Raw genomic sequence first — 18,746 nt, 5'->3', positions numbered from 1 at the left:
CGTTCTGCATTCCTTCTGTTTATATTACAATTATAGAACGTTCTGCATTCCTTCTCTTTTATATAACAATTAGAGAACGTTCTGCATTCCTTCTCTTTTATATAACAATTAGAGAACGTTCTGCATTCCTTCTGTTTTATATAACAATTAGAGAACGTTCTGCATTCCTTCTGTTTATATTACAATAACATTCCTTCTGTTTTATATAGAGAAACGTTCTGCATTCCTTCTGTTTATATTACAATTAGAGAACGTTCTGCATTCCTTCTGTTTATATTACAATTAGAGAACGTTCTGCATTCCTTCTGTTTATATTACAATTCCTTCTGTTTATATTACAATTATAGAACGTTCTGTTTTATATAACAATGAGATTCCTTCTTCTGTTTATATTACAATTATTTAACATTCTGCATTCCTTTGTTTATATGGTTAGAGAACGTTTTGTTCCTTCTGTTTATATTACACAAATAGGTTGTGTTATATTACAATTATTTAACATTCTGCACGTTTATATTACAATTATTTTATAACATTCTGCATTCCTTCTGTTTATATTACAATTAACGTAGAACGTTCTGGCATTCCTTCTGTTTATATAACAATTATAGAACGTTCTGCATTCTTCTGTTTATATCTCTGTAGATATAACAATTATCGTTCTGCATTCCTTCTGTTTATATAACAATTATAGAACGTTCTGCATTCCTTCTGCAATTAGAGAACAGTTCTGCATTCCTTCTGTTTATATTACAATTATAGAATCTGCAGTTTTCTGTTTATATTACAATACAATATAGAACATTCCACTATTCCATATTACTAGCTCATAGCAGCAGAACATGTCTTTTTATGCGATGGTTTTGTTCTTCCCCTCTCTGACACAAATAGGTTGTGTTGGGACGTTGACCGTTGAGCTCTCTTCTGGCACTTTAATACTCCTGTTCTACACATGATGCCCTCATTAACAGAGCTGCCGTGATGCAGTCACACATGCTTTATTTTACACTCACAATCCACATCTGTCAATCAGCAGTTTGATCCCGGCTAGCTGCACCACTACCACTAGCTCACAGCAGCAGAACATGTCTGTGTGCTGCGACCGTCATACACCGTGCTCTCTCAGGCACTTTAATACTGCTTTTACACACATGATGCCCTCTGAACAAGCTGTCCCTCACACTCTCTGTCCCTCACACATCTCTCTCTCTGTCCCTCTCTCTCTATGTCCCTCTCTCTCTGCCTCTCTCTCTGTCCCTCTCTCTCTCTCTGTCCCTCTCTCTCTGCCTCTCTCTCTGTCCCTCTCTCTCTCTCTGTCCCTCTCTCTGTCCCTCTCTCTCTCTCTCTCTCTGTCCCTCACTCTCTCTGTCCCTCTCTCTCTCTCTCTCTCCTCCCTTATAACTACAGGATCTTCATTTGAGCCAGTTTGCTACAGCATGAAACTAATCCAGCAGCAACAGGAAATGTGAATTATTATGTGGATTAGAATTCATGGACAGTTTTTGAAAGGTTGAATCTGAAATTACACTACAAGTTTGAAATGAAGTGTATTGCATAAACGTTATCCTGCAACACGACCCACCCCTGTCTGACTCAGTCTCTCCCTCCCCCTGCTCAGCTAACACCAGCTAACACCTCTCAAATGGGTTTGTTTTCGAATCTAAGTTTCCCTTAAGTACAGATCTAGGATCAACTTCCCCTCCCCCAATCCTAACTTGAACCATTAGTGAGGGAAATGCAAAACTGACCCCATATCTGTGTCTATATAGGGGAAAGTTCACTCTGGAGTGGCCTCTCACCTCCACAGTTCATGAGCTTCCTGACGTTGGTGGTGGTCATGATGTTGCGTGTTCGAAGGTAGTCGGCCAGCTGTCCTCCGATGGGCACAATGATGGTCATCACCAGATGTGGCAAGGCCGACACCATCCCCACCTGGCAGAGAGAGAGAGAGAATTCACTAAATGGGACACACACCAAATTAAGACTCTGCATGCAGACTTCTGCAAAAACATCCTCTGTGTACAACTTAAAACATCAAACAATGCAAGCAGAACAGAATTAGGACGATACCCCCTAATTATCAAAATCCAGAAAATAGTTAAAATAGTTAAATTCCACCTAAAACAAAGCAATTCCCCAACCTTCTATAACAAAGCCATCACAAACATAAACAGACCCCACAGATCCCCAGGACAGCAACACAATTAGACCAAACCAAATCATGAGAAAACAAAAAGATAATTACTTGACACATTGGAAAGAATTGACCAGAAAACAGAGCAAACTGGAATGCTATTTGTCCCTAAACAGAGAGAACACAGTGGCAGAATACCTGATCACTGTGACTGACATTCATTTTGACTATGTACAGACTCAGTGAGCAGAACCTTGCAATTGAGAAAGGCTCCCGTAGGCAGACATGGCTCTCAAGAGAAGACAGGCTATGTGCTCACTGCCCACAAAATGAGGTGGAAACTGAGCTGCACTTCATAACCTCCTGCCAAATGTATGACCATATTAGAGACACATATTTCCCTCAGATCACAATGACCCACAAAGAATTCCAAAACAAACTCAATTTTTCTAAACTCCCATATCTACTGAGTGAAATACCACAGTGTGTCATCACAGCAGCAAGATTTGTGACATGTTGCCACAAGAAAAGGTCAACCAGTGAAGAACAAACACCACAACCCATATTTACGTTGATTTATTTTTCCTTTTGTACTTTTTTTCACATCAATATAACACTGTACATAGCCATAATATGACATCTGAAATGTGTCTATTCCTTTGAAACGTGTCAGTGTAATGTTTAATGTTAATTTTTGATTGTTTATTTCACTTTAGTTTATTATCTATTTCACTTGCTTTGTAAATGTAAACATATGTTTCCCATGACCATGCCTTTTTCTTCCCAAAAACAAAAAGGCTAGGTTAGGGATAGGGATAGGGGCAAGGGGCTAGAGGTCAGGGGAGGCTAGGGGATAGGGGTTAGGGGATAGGGGCTAGGTAGGGGATAGGGGATAGGGTCAGGGGATAGGGGCTAGGTTAGGGGATAGGAGAGGGGGTTAGGGATAGGGGATAGGGGCTAGAGGTCAGGGGATAGGGGCTAGGCTAGGGGATAGGGGATTAGGGGATAGGGGATAGGGGCTAGGTTAGGGGATTTGGGCTAGAGGTCAGGGGATAGGGGCTAGGCTAGGGGATAGGGGATAGGGGCTAGGTTAGGGGATAGGGGCTAGGGGATAGGGGCTAGGTTAGGGGATAGGGGCTAGAGGTCAGGGGATAGGGGCTAGGGGGATAGGGGATAGGGGCTAGGGGGGGATAGGGGCTATAGGCTAGGGGATAGGGGCTAGCTAGGGGATAGGGGCTAGGCTAGGGGATAGGGGATAGGGGCTAGAGGTCAGGGGATAGGGGCTAGGCTAGGGGATAGGGGCTATAGGGGCTAGGGTCAGGGGATAGGGGCTAGGCTAGGGGATAGGGGCTAGGTAGGGGATATGGGCTAGAGGTCAGGGGATAGGGGCTAGGCTAGGGGATAGGGGCTAGGGGCTAGGTTAGGGGATAGGGGCTAGGCTAGGGGATAGGGGCTAGGGTCTGGGGATAGGGGCTAGGTTATGGGATAGGGGCGGGATAGGGGATAGGGGCTAGGTCAGGGGATAGGGGCTAGGGTCTAGGGGCTAGGGGGCTAGGGTCTGGGGATAGGGGCTAGGCTAGGGGATAGGGGCTAGGTCAGGGGATAGGGGCTAGGCTCAGGGGATAGGGGCTAGGTTAGGGGATAGGGGCTAGGTTAGGGATAGGGTTAGGGGATAGGGGCTAGAGGTCAGGGGATAGGGGCTAGGCTAGGGGATAGGGGCTATAGGGGATAGGGGCTAGGTTAGGGGATTTGGGCTAGAGGTCAGGGGATAGGGGCTAGGCTAGGGGATAGGGGCTCTGGGGATAGGGGCTAGGTTAGGGGATAGGGGCTAGGTTAGGGGATAGGGGCTAGAGGTCAGGGGATAGGGGCTAGGTTAGGGGATAGGGGCTAGAGGTCTGGGGATAGGGGCTAGGCTAGGGGATAGGGCTAGGGGTCAGGGGCTAGGCTAGGGGATAGGGAATAGGGGCTAGAGGTCAGGGATAGGGGCTAGGCTATGGGATAGGGGTCTAGGGGATAGGGGCTAGGCTAGGGGATAGGGGATAGGGGCTAGAGGTCTGGGGATAGGGGGATAGGGGCTATAGGGGCTAGGCTAGGGGATAGGGGCTAGGTTAGGGGATAGGGGCTAGAGGTCAGGGGATAGGGGCTAGGCTAGGGGATAGGGGAGGGGCTAGGGGATAGAGGTCAGGGGATAGGGGCTAGGTTAGGGGATAGGGGCTAGAGGTCAGGGGATAGGGGCTAGGCTAGGGATAGGGGCTAGGGTAGGGGATAGGGGCTAGAGGTCAGGGGATAGGGGCTAGGCTAGGGGATAGGGGCTAGAGGTCAGGGGATAGGGGCTAGGCTAGGGGATAGGGGCTAGAGGTCTGGGGATAGGGTCTAGGGGATAGGGGATAGGCTAGGGGATAGGGGCTAGGCTAGGGGATAGGGGCTAGGCTAGGGGATAGGGGCTAGGGGCTAGGGGGATAGGGGCTAGGTTAGGGGATAGGGGTTAGGGCTAGAGTCAGGGGATAGGGGGGATAGGGCTAGGCTAGGGGATAGGGGCTAGGTTAGGGGATAGGGGCTATGGGATAGGGGCTAGGTCTAGGGGATAGGGGCTAGGCTAGGGGCTAGGGGGGATAGGGGCTAGGGGGCTAGGGGATAGGGGCTAGGCTAGGGGATAGGGGCTAGGGGATAGGCTAGGGGATAGGGGCTAGGCTAGGGGATAGGGATAGGTGGGGCTAGGGGATAGGCTAGGGGATAGGGGCTAGGCTAGGGGATAGGGGCTAGGGGATAGGGGCTATAGGGGCTAGGCTAGGGGATAGGGGCTAGGGGATAGGGGATAGGGTGATAGGGGCTAGGGAGGATAGGCTAGGGGATGGGGGCTAGGCTAGGGGCTAGGGGATAGAGACTAGGTCAGGGGATAGGGGCTAGGCTAGGGGATAGGGGCTAGGTTAGGGGATAGGGGCTAGAGGTCTGGGGATAGGGGCTAGGCTAGGGGATAGGGGCTAGGGATAGGGGATAGGGGCTAGGGGATAGGGGATAGGGGCTAGGGATAGGGGGGGGCTAGGGGATAGGGTCAAGGCTAGGGGATAGGGGCTAGGCTAGGGGATAGGGGGGGCTAGAGGCTAGGGGATAGGGGATAGGGGATAGGGCTAGATAGGGGATCTAGGGGATAGGGGCTAGGCTAGGGGATAGGGGCTAGGGGATGGGGCTAGGGATAGGGGGCTAGGGATAGAGGTCTAGGGGATAGGGGCTAGGCTAGGGGATAGGGGCTAGGCTTGGGGATAGGGGCTAGGGGATAGGAGGTTGGGGCTAGGGGATAGGGGCTAGGTTAGGGGATAGGGGCTAGAGGTCAGGGGATAGGGGCTAGGCTAGGGGATAGGGGCTAGGGGATAGGGGCTAGGTTAGGGGATAGGGGCTAGGGGATAGGGGCTAGGTTAGGGGATAGGGGCTAGAGGTCAGGGGATAGGGGCTAGGCTAGGGGATAGGGGCTAGAGGTCAGGGGATAGGGGCTAGGCTAGGGGATAGGGGCTAGGGGATAGGGGCTAGGCTAGGGGATAGGGGATAGGGGCTAGAGGTCAGGGATAGGGGCTAGGGGATAGGGGATAGGGGCTAGGGGATAGGGGCTAGGGGCTAGAGGTCAGGGGATAGGGGCTAGGCTAGGGGATAGGGGCTAGGGCTAGGGGATAGGGGCTAGAGGTCAGGGATAGGGGCTAGGCTAGGGGATAGGGGGGTCTAGGGGATAGGGGCTAGGTTAGGGGATAGGGGCTAGGCTAGGGGATAGGGGCTAGAGGTCTGGGGATGGGGGCTAGGCTAGGGGATAGGGGCGAGAGGTCAGGGGATAGGGGCTAGGCTAGGGGATAGGGGCTAGGGACAGGGGCTAGGGGGCTAGAGGTCTGGGGATAGGGGCTAGGCTAGGGATAGGGCTAGAGGTCAGGGGATAGGGGCTAGGTTAGGGGATAGGGGCTAGGGTCTAGGGGATAGGGGCTAGGCTAGGGGATAGGGGCTAGGCTAGGGGATAGGGGCTAGGGTATGGGGATAGGGGCTAGGTTAGGGGATAGGGGCTAGAGGTCAGGGGATAGGGGCTAGGCTAGGGGATAGGGAGGCTAGGTTAGGGGATAGGGGCTAGGGTCTGGGGATAGGGGCTAGGCTAGGGGATAGGGGCTAGAGGTCAGGGGATAGGGGCTAGGCTAGGGGATAGGGGCTAGGTTAGGGGATAGGGGCTAGAGGTCAGGGGATAGGGGCTAGGCTAGGGGATAGGGGCTAGGTTAGGGGATAGGGGCTAGGGTCAGGGATAGGGGCTAGGCTAGGGGATAGGGGCTAGAGGTCAGGGATAGGGGCTAGGCTAGGGGATAGGGGCTAGAGGTCAGGGGATAGGCTAGGGATAGGGGATAGGCTAGGGGCTACGCTTGGGGACAGGGGCTAGGCTAGGGGCTAGGCTAGGGGCTAGGGGATAGGGGCTAGGCTAGGGGATAGGGGTTAGGGGCTAGAGGCCAGGGGATAGGCTAGGGGCTAGGCTAGGGGATAGGGGCTAGGCTAGGGGATAGGGGCTATGGGATAGGGGCTAGGCTAGGGATAGGGGATAGGCTAGGCTAGCGGGGATAGGGGCTAGGCTAGGGGCTAGGCTAGGGGCTAGGGGATAGGGGCTAGGCTAGGTGATAGGGGCTAGGGGATAGGCTAGGGGATAGGGGCTAGGCTAGGGGCTATGGGATAGGTGCTATGGGCTAGGCTAGGGGATGGGATAGAGACTAGGCTAGGGGATAGGGGCTAGGCTATGGGATAGAGGCTAGGGTATAGGGGCTTGGGGATAGATAGAGGCTAGGGGATAGGGGCTAGGGATAGAGGCCAGGAGATAGGTGCTAGGCTAGGGGATAGGGGATAGAGGCTAGCGGATAGGGGATAGAGGCTAGGGGATAGGGTCAAGCTAGTGGATAGTGGCTAGGCTGGGGGATAGAGGCTAGGCTAGGCTAGGGGATAGGGGGGATAGAGGCTAGGCGGATAGGGGATAGGGCTAGGGGATAGGGGCTAGGCTAGGGGATAGGGGATAGAGGCTAGCGGATAGGGATAGAGGCTAGGGGATAGGGGCTAGGCTTGGGGATATGTGGTAGAGGCTAGGGGATGGGGCTATGGGATAGAGGCTAGGATATGGGATAGAGATGCTAGGGGATAGGGGTTTAGGGGATAGGGGCTGGGGGGATAGGGGCTAGGGATAGGGATTGGGGCTAGGCTAGGGGATAGGGGCTTGGGGATAGGGGCTATGGGATAGAGGCTAGGGGATAAGGGATAGAGACTAGGGGATAGAGGCTAGGGGCTAGGCTAGGGGCTAGAGATAGGGGCTATGGGATAGATAGAGGCTCGGGGATAGGGGTTTAGGGGCTGGGGGATAGAGGCTAGGGGATAGGGACTAGGCTAGGGATAGAGTCTAGGGGATAGGGGCTAGGCTAGGGGCTAGGGGATAGAGGCTAGGGAATGTAGGCTAGGGGATAGGGGCTATGCTAGGGGATAGGGGCTAAGGGGATAGGGGCTAGGGGATAGGGGCTAGGGGATAGGGGATAGGGGCTAGGGGATAGGGGATAGGGGCTAGAGGATAGGGGCTAGGGGCTAGAGGATGGGGGATAGGGTTTCATTCATAATTAAAACTCTGTCTCACCTTGCTGATCTCAAAGCCAAACACTTCCTCAAAGTAGGCCGGCTGGCTGATGAGAAGCAGGTAGAAAGTCCAGCTCCTGCAGAAGTTGGCTACGATAATGGCGTACACCGGCATGGACGTGAAGAATGCTCTCCACGGGGTTTTGAATTTCTGCAACAAGGAGGAATGAGAGATGGTTGTGCTCAGTCCTCACCAGCCCTCACACAGCAAAAAAGTGAAATTATAGAGGGATGTGGTGTGTGTTGTTTGTGTGTGTGTGTGTGTGTGTGTGTGTGTGTGTGTGTGTGTGTGTGTGCACAAGTCACAAGCAAAAAGAAAAGTGGTGGAGTGTGTGTGTGTGTGAGAGACAGTGCAGTTTATGTGAAATACAATGTTTCATGCGTCTTGGTGCTTACCTGTAGAGGATTGGCAAAACCTGCTGACTCTCCGATGGCTTCCTCAATGTACTTCCTCTCCTCAGGGGTGATAGTGGGGTGGGCTGCCGGGCTTTCATACGACACCAGGATCCAGAAGAGATACCATGCTATCCCAAAACTGCCTGGGAGAGGGAGGGAGATGGAGAGAGAGGAGGAGAGAGGGAAAGGTAAAGGGAGAGAGAAAGGAGAGAGAGGAGAGAGATAGAAGAGGAGAGAGGAGGAAAGAGGAGAGAGAGGAAGAGAGGAGGGGAGAGAGGGAAGTGGGGAGAGAGAAAGGAGAGAGAGGAGGAGAGGTAGAGAGGTAAAGAGGAGAGAGAGGACGAGAGAGGTAGAGAGGTAAAGGGGGAGAAAGAGGAGGAGAGAGGTAGAGAGGTAAAGGGGGAGAGAGAGGAGGAGACAGGTAGAGAGGAGAGAGGTAGAGAGATAAAGGGGGAGGAGAGAGGAGAGAGGTAAGGAGGAGAGAGGAGAGAGAGGAGAGAGGAGGAGAGAGGTAGAGAGGAGAGAGAGGAGGAGGAGAGAGGTAGAGGAGGGAGAGAGGGTAGAGAGGAGAGAGGTAAAGGTAGAGAGAGAGAGGAGAGAGGTAGAGAGGTAAAGTGGGGAGAGAGGAGAGAAAGAGGAGAGTAGAGAGGTAAAGGTAAAGGGGAGAGAGAGGAGGAGAGAGGTAGAGAGGTAAAGAGGAGAGAGAGAGGAGGGGAGAGGTAGAGAGGTAAAGGGGGAGAAAGAGGAGGGGGAGAGAGGTAGAGAGGTAAAGGGGGAGAGAGGAGGAGAGAGGTAGAGGTAGAGAGGGAGAGAGAGAGGAGGAGAGATAAAGGGGGAGAAAGAGGAGGAGAGAGGGTAGAGAGGTAAAGAGGAGAGAGAGGAGGAGAGAGGTAGAGAGGTAAGAGAGGGGAAAGGGGGAGAGGAGGAGAGAGGTAGAGAGGTAAGAGGGAGAGAGAGAGGGGGAGAGGTAGAGAAGAGAGGTAAAGAGGGGAGAGGAGGAGAGAGGTAGAGAGGTAAGAGGGAGAGAGAGGGAGGAGAGAGGTAGAGAGGTAAAGGGGGAGAGAGAGGAGGAGAGAGGTAGAGAGGGAAAGAGGGGGAGAGAGAGGAGGAGAGAGGTAGAGAGGTAAAGAGGAGAGAGAGGAGGGAGAGGTAGAGAGGTAAGAGGGAGAGAGAGGAGGGGAGAGGTAGAGAGATAAAGGGGGAGAGAGAGGAGGAGAGAAGTAGGGAGGTAAAGGGGGAGAGGAGAGGAGAGAGAGGTAGAGGTAAAGAGGAGAGAGAGGAGGAGATAGGTAGAGAGGTAAAGATGGAGAGAGAGGAGGAGAGAGGTAGAGAGGTAAAGGGGGAGAGAGAGGAGGAGAGAGGTAAAGAGGAGAGAGAGGAGGGGAGAGGTAGAGAGGTAGAGAGGTAAAGCGGGAGAGGAGGAGAGAGGTAGAGAGGTAAGAGGGAGAGAGAGGAGGGGAGAGGTAGCGAGGTAAAGGGGGAGATAGAGGAGGAGAGAGGTAGAGAGGTAAGAGGGAGAGAGAGGAGGAGAGAGGTAGAGAGGTAAAGGGGGAGCGAGAGGAGGAGAGAGGTAGAGAGTTAAAGAGGCGCGAGAGAGGAGAGAGGTCAAATGGAGAGAGAGAGCAGAGAGAGAGGAGGAGAGTGGAAGAGAGGTAAAGAGGGGAGAGAAGGGTAGGAAATGAGAAGGGTGGAGTAGGGAGAAAGGTAGGGTAGGGAGAATGGTCTCTACAGTACACTACAGTGATGACACGTTTGCAATAACATAAATTGTGTCAGTTTGGATGTCATTGTCACAGAAAAATTACCCAACAAGCTCTTATTGGACCCATGTCTCTACCTCTCTCCTCCTATGAACTGGTGCTGTGCCGCTAGCTACCCAAAGGAGGCTAGCACTGGCTAACTGAGTAGTCAGCATACCACTTTCAACAGTCTGGTCTACCAACACTGGGTCATGGGCAGTAGGCAGCTGAGCAGAGGCCTGTGTGGTGATGAGACAGTTAAACTCGGTACTGCCAGGTTGGTTTTACTCACCATAGACATAGAAGACTGAAGGCCACCCTACATACTGAACCAACACCCCAGCAAGAGGCATGGCCACCACAGCTCCCGCATAGGAACCTGTGACACAAAGAAAGAGCAAGACACAGAAATATGGTACATTAATGTTTCTAATGTTGTTGTGTAATGCCTCCGTCAGGCCAGATCTGAACACCTCAGCACCCACAATCAAAGTCAGTAGCAATAGCTAGCTAGCTCACGCAATATTTGGTTCCGGGTTTCGAGATTAGCTAGCAAGCTAATGAACTAATCAAGCCAACTAACTAACTAACTAACTAACTAACTAACTAACTAACTAACTAACTAACTAACTAACTAACTAACTAACCTAGCCAACTAACTGTGGAGGGAAACAATTAACTTACAGTAAGAACAGTTAATTAGCTCTTTGCTAGAAAAGATTACGCCTTCTCCTAAACTGATAAGGTGGCTTCACTAATGTTTACATATTGACAAGTCCTGTTCATTGTCAATTCCTATGAAAAGTAACAGCACAGGAGGTTGGTGGCACCTTAATTGGGGAGGATGGGCTCGTGATAATGGCTGGAGTGGAATAAGTGGAATGATATCAAATGCATCAAACATATGGTTTTCATGGTTTCCAGGTGTTTGATACCATTCCATTTGCTCCGTTCCAGATTTTATTATGAGCCGTCCTCCCCTCAACAGCCTCCACTGATTCACAGCATTATACTTATAACCCGTTACATACTGTATGTGGACAGGGACAAACTGAAATGTTTCTAACAGAAAACATTTAAAAAGCATAACCATGGTAGCAGTTGAAAGAGAAGACATTTAAAAAGCATAACCATGGTAGCAGTTGAAAGAGAAGACATTTAAAAAGCATAACCATGGTAGCAGTTGAAAGAGAAGACATTTAAAAAGCATAACCATGGTAGCAGTTGAAAGAGAAGACATTTAAAAAGCATAACCATGGTAGCAGTGGAAAGAGAAGACATTTAAAAAGCATAACCATGGTAGCAGTTGAAAGAGAAGACATTTAAAAAGCATAAACATGGTAGCAGTTGAAAGAGAAGACATTTAAAAAGCATAACCATGGTAGCAGTTGAAAGAGAAGACATTTAAAAAGCATAACCATGGTAGCAGTGGAAAGAGAAGACATTTAAAAAGCATAACCATGGTAGCAGTGGAAAGAGAAGACATTTAAAAAGCATAACCATGGTAGCATTTAAAAAGCATAACCATGGAAGCAGTGGAAAGAGAAGACATTTAAAAAGCATAACCATGGAAGTGGAAAGAGAAGACATTTAAAAAGTAACCATGGAAGTGGAAAGAGAAGACATTTAAAAAGCATAACCATGGTAGCAGTGGAAAGAGAAGACATTTAAAAAGCATAACCATGGAAGCAGTGGAAAGAGAAGACATTTAAAAAGCATAACCATGGTAGCAGTGGAAAGAGAAGACATTTAAAAAGCATAACCATGGTAGCAGTGGAAAGAGAAAACGTTTATCAGAACAAAGGTGAGGATACAATCCAAGCAATTACATTACTGTTGATATTTACATTTACTGGGCTTTTCACAGCATTTGTCAATAATAGAATCTGGAAATATGCTGGATACTTTCAGTGACATAATAAGAATATTCATGCAACATTTGGGCTAGTTGAAACATTTTATTTGGAACAAAGCCCAGCATTTGCATATGTGAACTGATTGCCCCCCATCTATCGTCAGAGCTCGTGCTGCGAGGTGACCTAAACTGGGACATGCTTAACACCCCAGCCCTCCTACAATCTAAGCTTGATGCCCTCAATCTAACACAAATTATCAATGAACCTACCAGGTACCACCACAAAGCCGTAAACAAGGGCACCCTCATAGATATTATCCTAACCAACTTGCCCTCTAAATACACCTCTGCTGTTTTCAACCAAGATTGCCTGCATCCATAATGGGTCAGTGGTCAAACGACCTCTACTCATCACTGTCAAACGCTCCCTGAAACACTTCAGCGAGCAGGCCTTTCTAATCGACCTGGACCTGGATCCTGGTGGGATACTGATCTCATCCCGTCAGTAGAGGATACCTGGTTATTTTTTTATATGCCTTCCTCAACATCTTAAATAAGCATGACCCAATCAAGAAATGTAGAACCAGGAACAGATATAGCCCTTGGTTCTCTCCAGACCTGACTGCCCTTCACCAACACAATAACACCCTGTGGCGTTTTGCATTAGCATCGAACAGCCCTTTTCAGTGAAGTTAGAAACCAATATACACAGGCAGTTAGAAAAGCCTAGGCAAGCTTTTACAAGCAGAAATTTGCTTCCTGCAACACAAACTCCAAAAAGTTCTGGGACACTGTAAAGTCCATGGAGAATAAGAACACCTCCTCCCAGCTGCCCACTGCACTGAGGATAGGAAACTGTCACCACCGATAAATCCACTATAATAGAGAATTTCAATAAGCATTTTTCTACGGCTGGCCATGCTTTTCACCTGGCTACCCCTACCCCGGTCAACAGCAATGCACCCCTAACAAAAACTCGCCCAAGCCTTCCCCATTTCTCCTTCTCCCAAATCCAGTCAGCTGATGCTCTGAAAGCTGCAAAATCTGGATCCCTACAAATCAGCCAGGCTAGACAATCTGGACCCTTTCTTTCTAAAAACGATCTGCCGAAATTGTTGCAACCCCTATTACTAGCCTGTTCAACCTCTCTTTCGTGTCATCTGAGATTCCCAAAGATTGGAAAGCAGCTTCGGTCATCCCCCTCTTCAAAGGGGGGACACACTCTTGACCCAAACTGCTACAGACCTATATTTATCCTACCCTGCCTTTCTAAGGTCTTCGAAAGCCAAGTCAACAAACAGATCACCGACCATTTTGAATCCCACCGCACCTTCTCCGCTATGCAATCTGGTTTCAGAGCTGGTCATGGGTGCACTTCAGCCACGCTCAAGGTACGAAACGATATCTTAACCGCCATCGATAAGAAACAATACTGTGCTGCCGTATTCATTGACCTGGCCAAGGCTTTCGACTCTGTCAATCACCACATCCTCATCGGCAGACTCAATAGCCGTGGTCTCTCAAATGATTGCCTCGGCTGGTTTACCAACTACTTCTCTGATAGAGTTCAGTGTGTCAAATCGGAGGGCCTGTTGTCTGGGCCTCTTCCAGTCTCTATGGGGGTGCCACAGGGTTCAATTCTCGGGCCGACTCTCTTCTCTGTATACATCAATGATGTCGCTCTTGCTGCTGGTGAGTCTCTGATTCACCTCTACGCAGACGACACCATTCTGTATACTTCTGGCCCTTCGTTGGAAACTCTGTTAACAACCCTCCAGACGAGCTTCAATGCCATACAACTCTCCTTCACTGGCCTCCAACTGCTCTTAAATACAAGTAAAACTAAATGCTTGCTCTTCAACCGATCGCTGCCTGCACCTGCCCGCCCGTCCAGCATCACTACTCTGGACGGTTCTGACTTAGAATATGTGGACAACTACAAATACCTAGGTGTTTGGTTAGACTGTAAACTCTCCTTCCAGACTCACATCAAACATCTCCAATCCAAAGTTAAATCTATAATTGGCTTCCTATTTTGCAACAAAGCATCCTTCACTCATGCTGCCAAACATACCCTCGTAAAACTGGCCATCCTACCGATCCTCGACTTCGGCGATGTAATTTACAATATAGCCTCCAATACCCTACTCAATAAATTGGATGCAGTCTATCACAGTGCCATCTGTTTTGTCACCAAAGCCCCATATACTACCCACCACTGTGACCTGTATGCTCTCGTTGGCTGGCCTTTGCTTCATACTCGTCGCCAAACCCACTGGCTCCAGGTCATCTACAAGACCCTGCTGTAAAGTCCCCCCTTATCTCAGCTTGCTGGTCACCATGGCAGCACCCACCAGTAGCACGCGCTCCAGCAGGTATATCTCTCTGGTCACCCATAAAAGCAATTCTTCCTTTGGCCGCCTCTCCTTCCAGTTCTCTGCTGCCAATGACTGGAACTAACTACAAAATCTCTGAAACTGGAAACACTTATCTCCCTCACTAGCTTTAAGCACCAGCTGTCAGAGCAGCTCACAGATTACTGCACCTGTACATAGCCCATCTATAATTTAGCTCAAACAACTACCTCTTTCCCTACTGTATTTATTTATTTTTATTTTATATTCATATTTCTACTTTGCACATTCTTCCACTGCAAATCTACCATTCCAGGGTTTTACTTGCTATATTGTATTTACTTTGCCACCATGGCCTTTTTTGCCTTTACCTCCCTTATCTCACCTCATTTGCTCACAATGTATATAGACTTATTTTTCTACTGTATTATTGACTGTATGTTTGTTTTACTCCATGTGTAACTCTGTGTTGTTGTATGTGTCGAACTGCTTTGCTTTATCTTGTCCAGGTCGCAATTGTAAATGAGAACTTGTTCTCAACCTGCCTACCTGGTTATATAAAGGTTAAATAAATAAACAAATTAAAATCCCCACCATCACACAATTACTGTTGATGTTTATGCAATCCAACAACGATCCACAACAATCCAACAACGATCCACAACAATCCAACAACGATCCACAACAATCCAACAACGATCCACAACAATCCAACAACGATCCACTACAATCCAACAACGATCCACTACAATCCAACAACGATCCACTACAATCCAACAACGATCCATTACAATCCAACAACGGTCCATTACAATCCAACAACGGTCCATTACAATCCAACAACGATCCACTATAATCCAACAACGGTCCACTACAATCCAACAACGGTCCACTACAATCCAACAACGATCCACTACAATCCAACAACAATCCACTACAATCCAACAACGGTCCACTACAATCCAACAACGATCCACTACAATCCAACAACGATCCACTACAATCCAACAACGATCCACTACAATCCAACAACGATCCACTACAATCCAACAACGGTCCACTACAATCCAACAACGATCCACTACAATCCAACAACGATCCACTACAATCCAACAACGATCCACTACAATCCAACAACGATCCACTACAATCCAACAACGGTCCACCACAATCCAACAACGATCCACAACAATCCAGCAACGATCCATTACAATCCAACAACGATCCACTACAATCCAACAACGATCCATTACAATCCAACAACAATCCACTACAATCCAACAACGATCCACTACAATCCAACAACGATCCACTACAATCCAACAACGGTCCATTACAATCCAACAACGATCCATTACAATCCAACAACGATCCACTACAATCCAACAATGATCCATTACAATCCAACAACGATCCACTACAATCCAACAACGATCCACTACAATCCAACAACGATCCACTACAATCCAACAACGATCCACTACAATCCAACAACGGTCCACTACAATCCAACAACGATCCACTACAATCCAACAACGATCCACTACAATCCAACAATGGTCCATTACAATCCAACAATGGTCCACTACAATCCAACAACGGTCTATTACAATCCAACAACGATCCATTTCAATCCAACAACAGTCCATTACAATCCAACAACGGTCCATTACAATCCAACAACGGTCCATTACAATCCAACAAAGGTCCATTACAAATCTCCATCTGGTTTAGGTAAAAGCATAATTTGAAAGTGCCTCAAATTTAAGCTCTGCCATTTTGATCTCATACCTGGACCCTGGAGTGTAAAGGGCTACATACACTTCCTGCAGCTGAGAATGCATCAATGGAGGCTGTAGAGGGGAGGACGGCTCATAATAAAGGCTGGAATGGAGCGAATGGAATGGCATGTATTTGATACCATTCCATCCATTCCACTCCAGCCATTACCACAAACCCGTCCTCCCCAATTAAGGTATCACCAACCTCCTGTGGAATGCATGCATACAGTATGTAGGAAGACAATGTGCTGCACTAGATTTATTTGGGATGTTACCAATAGGAACTTTACTATAATGTTGAGGTTGTTTATAAGCACATCTTAGCTAACCTCTTGACAAGAACATCAAGTAACATCACAAATGGTTGGATCCAGTAATGTGTAGAGTAGTCTTTATTATCCCCGGGGGGAAATTCATTCATTCATTGTGTAGTTTAAGAGAGAGAAAAGGGGAGGGAGAGCGTGAGAGGATGTTTAAATCCATTTGTTTTAGTATCTTACCACAGAATGCTGTTGTGGCCAGTCGACTTCTCTCTAGTGGCGGGGCCCATTTGGCCCAGATCCCATGGCATGCTGGGTAAGATACGCCCTATAGGGAAGTAATGAAGTGATGCACACAGTAAATATCCAAACATAATATTCAAAACACGCACGCACGCACGCACGCACACACACACACACACACACACACACACACACACACACACACACACACACACACACACACACACACACACACACACACACACACACACACACACACACACACACACACACACACACACACACACACACACACACACACACACACACACACACAGAGAGAGTGAGAGAGACAGATGCACTCTAAGTACCTCGACAAGGCCTTGGCATATCCTGACTAGTATGACACAGCTGTAGTGTGTACGAGCAGCAGATGGAATCAGCATGTTGAGAGTGGATGTGGCCACTATGGCGAAGCCAAACACACTGAAACACACCAAGACAGAAACAGTCAGAGACAAACACAACCAGCCTTCATTTCAACCACTGAGAGCTATAGAGACCAGCCTTCATTTCAACCACTGAGAGCTATAGAGACCAGCCTTCATTTCAACCACTGAGAGCTATAGAGACCAGCCTTCATTTCAACCACTGAGAGCTATAGAGACCAGCCTTCATTTCAACCACTGAGAGCTATAGAGACCAGCCTTCATTTCAACCACTGAGAGCTATAGAGACCAGCCTTCATTTCAACCACTGAGAGCTATAGAGACCAGCCTTCATTTCAACCACTGAGAGACTTCATTTCAACCACTGAGAGCGATAGAGACCAGCCTCCATTTCAACCACTGAGAGCGATAGAGACCATGGTTCATTAGGGGTCAGATTAATTTTCAATTTAGTTTAATTCAGGAAGTAATTATTGGCAAATATTTTCTATGAAGATAAAATATTTAAATTCTATAAAGATTTCAATTCATGAGCTGGTTTTCATTTCATTTGACTGATATCAACATGTAATTAACCCCAATCCTGAGAGAAATGTCTTTGGTGTTATTGATGAGACTGTCCCAACCTTGGTAGCAGTTCAAAATGTCTGATGGAAACCCTTGACTATAAGGGCTCCGTCTATACTTCATTAGTAAAAATGAATACACAACTTTTTGATTGAGGCAACATCCGCAGCCATAGTATAATGTATATTTTAGTATACTTTAGTCAAATATAATGCATACTCTGGTAAAATAGAATGTATATTTTAGTCAAAATAATGTACACTTTAGTAAATATAATGTATACTCTAGTAAAATATAAAGTATATTTTAGTAAAATATAATGTATACTTTAGTCAAATGTAATGTATACTCTAGTAAAATATAATGTATACTTTAGGTCAACTATAATGTATATTTTAGTCAAATATAATGTATATTTTTGTCAAATAGAATGTATCCTTAAGTCAAATATAATGTATACCTCTAACACGTTTGAGGAAAGGTATTGACATACAATAAGTCAAATCAATCAATAGTAAATATGTTTACCTAGTAAAATATAATGTATATTTTTGTAAAATAGAATGTAATTAAGTCAAATATAATGTATACTCTAGTAAAATAGAATGTATATTTTAGTCAAATATAATGTATACTTAGGTCAACTATAATGTATATTTTAGTCATATATAATGTATACTTTAGTCAAATGAATCCTAGTTGTAAAAAAGTTGACCTCCGACACGTTTGAGGAAAGGTATTGACATACAATAAGGAAATCAGTCAATCAATACAGGAATAATCATCCCAAAGCATGCTAAAACGGACATAATTGTTAGCTTTATATTTGTGACATATGAGACCTCCAGGAATCTGCGTGACAATGTATCCTAAAATGTACTTACTTGTTAGCTTTATATTTTTGACATATAAAACCTCCGGGAATCTGTGTGACGATGTATCCTAAAATGTACTTACTTGTTGGCTTTATATTTTTGACATATAAAACCTCCGGGAATCTGTGTGACGATGTATCCCCAGAAGAAGGACCCGTGGATCATCCCCACGGTCTCTGGATCCCAGCTGAACTGTGCTGCCTGGAGGAGAGAAAGAGGAGGAGTGACCATGGTTGTGCTCATAAGACACCAAACGGAAGGAAACCATCTGGGAGCAAGGGACTACCTGGATTTGTACAATAAGAAACGCTCATTTAGATTTTCAGTTGCAGAACATTTTTGAATAAGTGTTTGTTGTTGCGTGTCCTAATGAACACAACCCATGACTACGGATGTGTAGCGGAGTGGGTTCGTTTAATAATGCTTGAGTGATGAGGAACCTTGCCTGGGACCTGAAGACTTGTGTTAGCTTCCCAAGCACCTTGATAA

General features: G+C 47.3%; 1 pseudogene; it reads right to left on the bottom strand.

Annotated features, from left to right (window-relative positions):
- LOC135533007 (vesicular glutamate transporter 1-like) overlaps positions 1-18,746 on the bottom strand; it is a 28,260-nt pseudogene that overhangs the window by 7,191 nt on the left and 2,323 nt on the right.

Source organism: Oncorhynchus masou, unplaced genomic scaffold, assembly GCF_036934945.1.
Source record: "Oncorhynchus masou masou isolate Uvic2021 unplaced genomic scaffold, UVic_Omas_1.1 unplaced_scaffold_2154, whole genome shotgun sequence".
Classification (NCBI taxonomy): domain Eukaryota; kingdom Metazoa; phylum Chordata; class Actinopteri; order Salmoniformes; family Salmonidae; genus Oncorhynchus; species Oncorhynchus masou.
The sequence above is the reverse complement of the archived record's forward strand: the minus strand, read 5'-3'. Positions and strand labels throughout refer to the sequence as shown.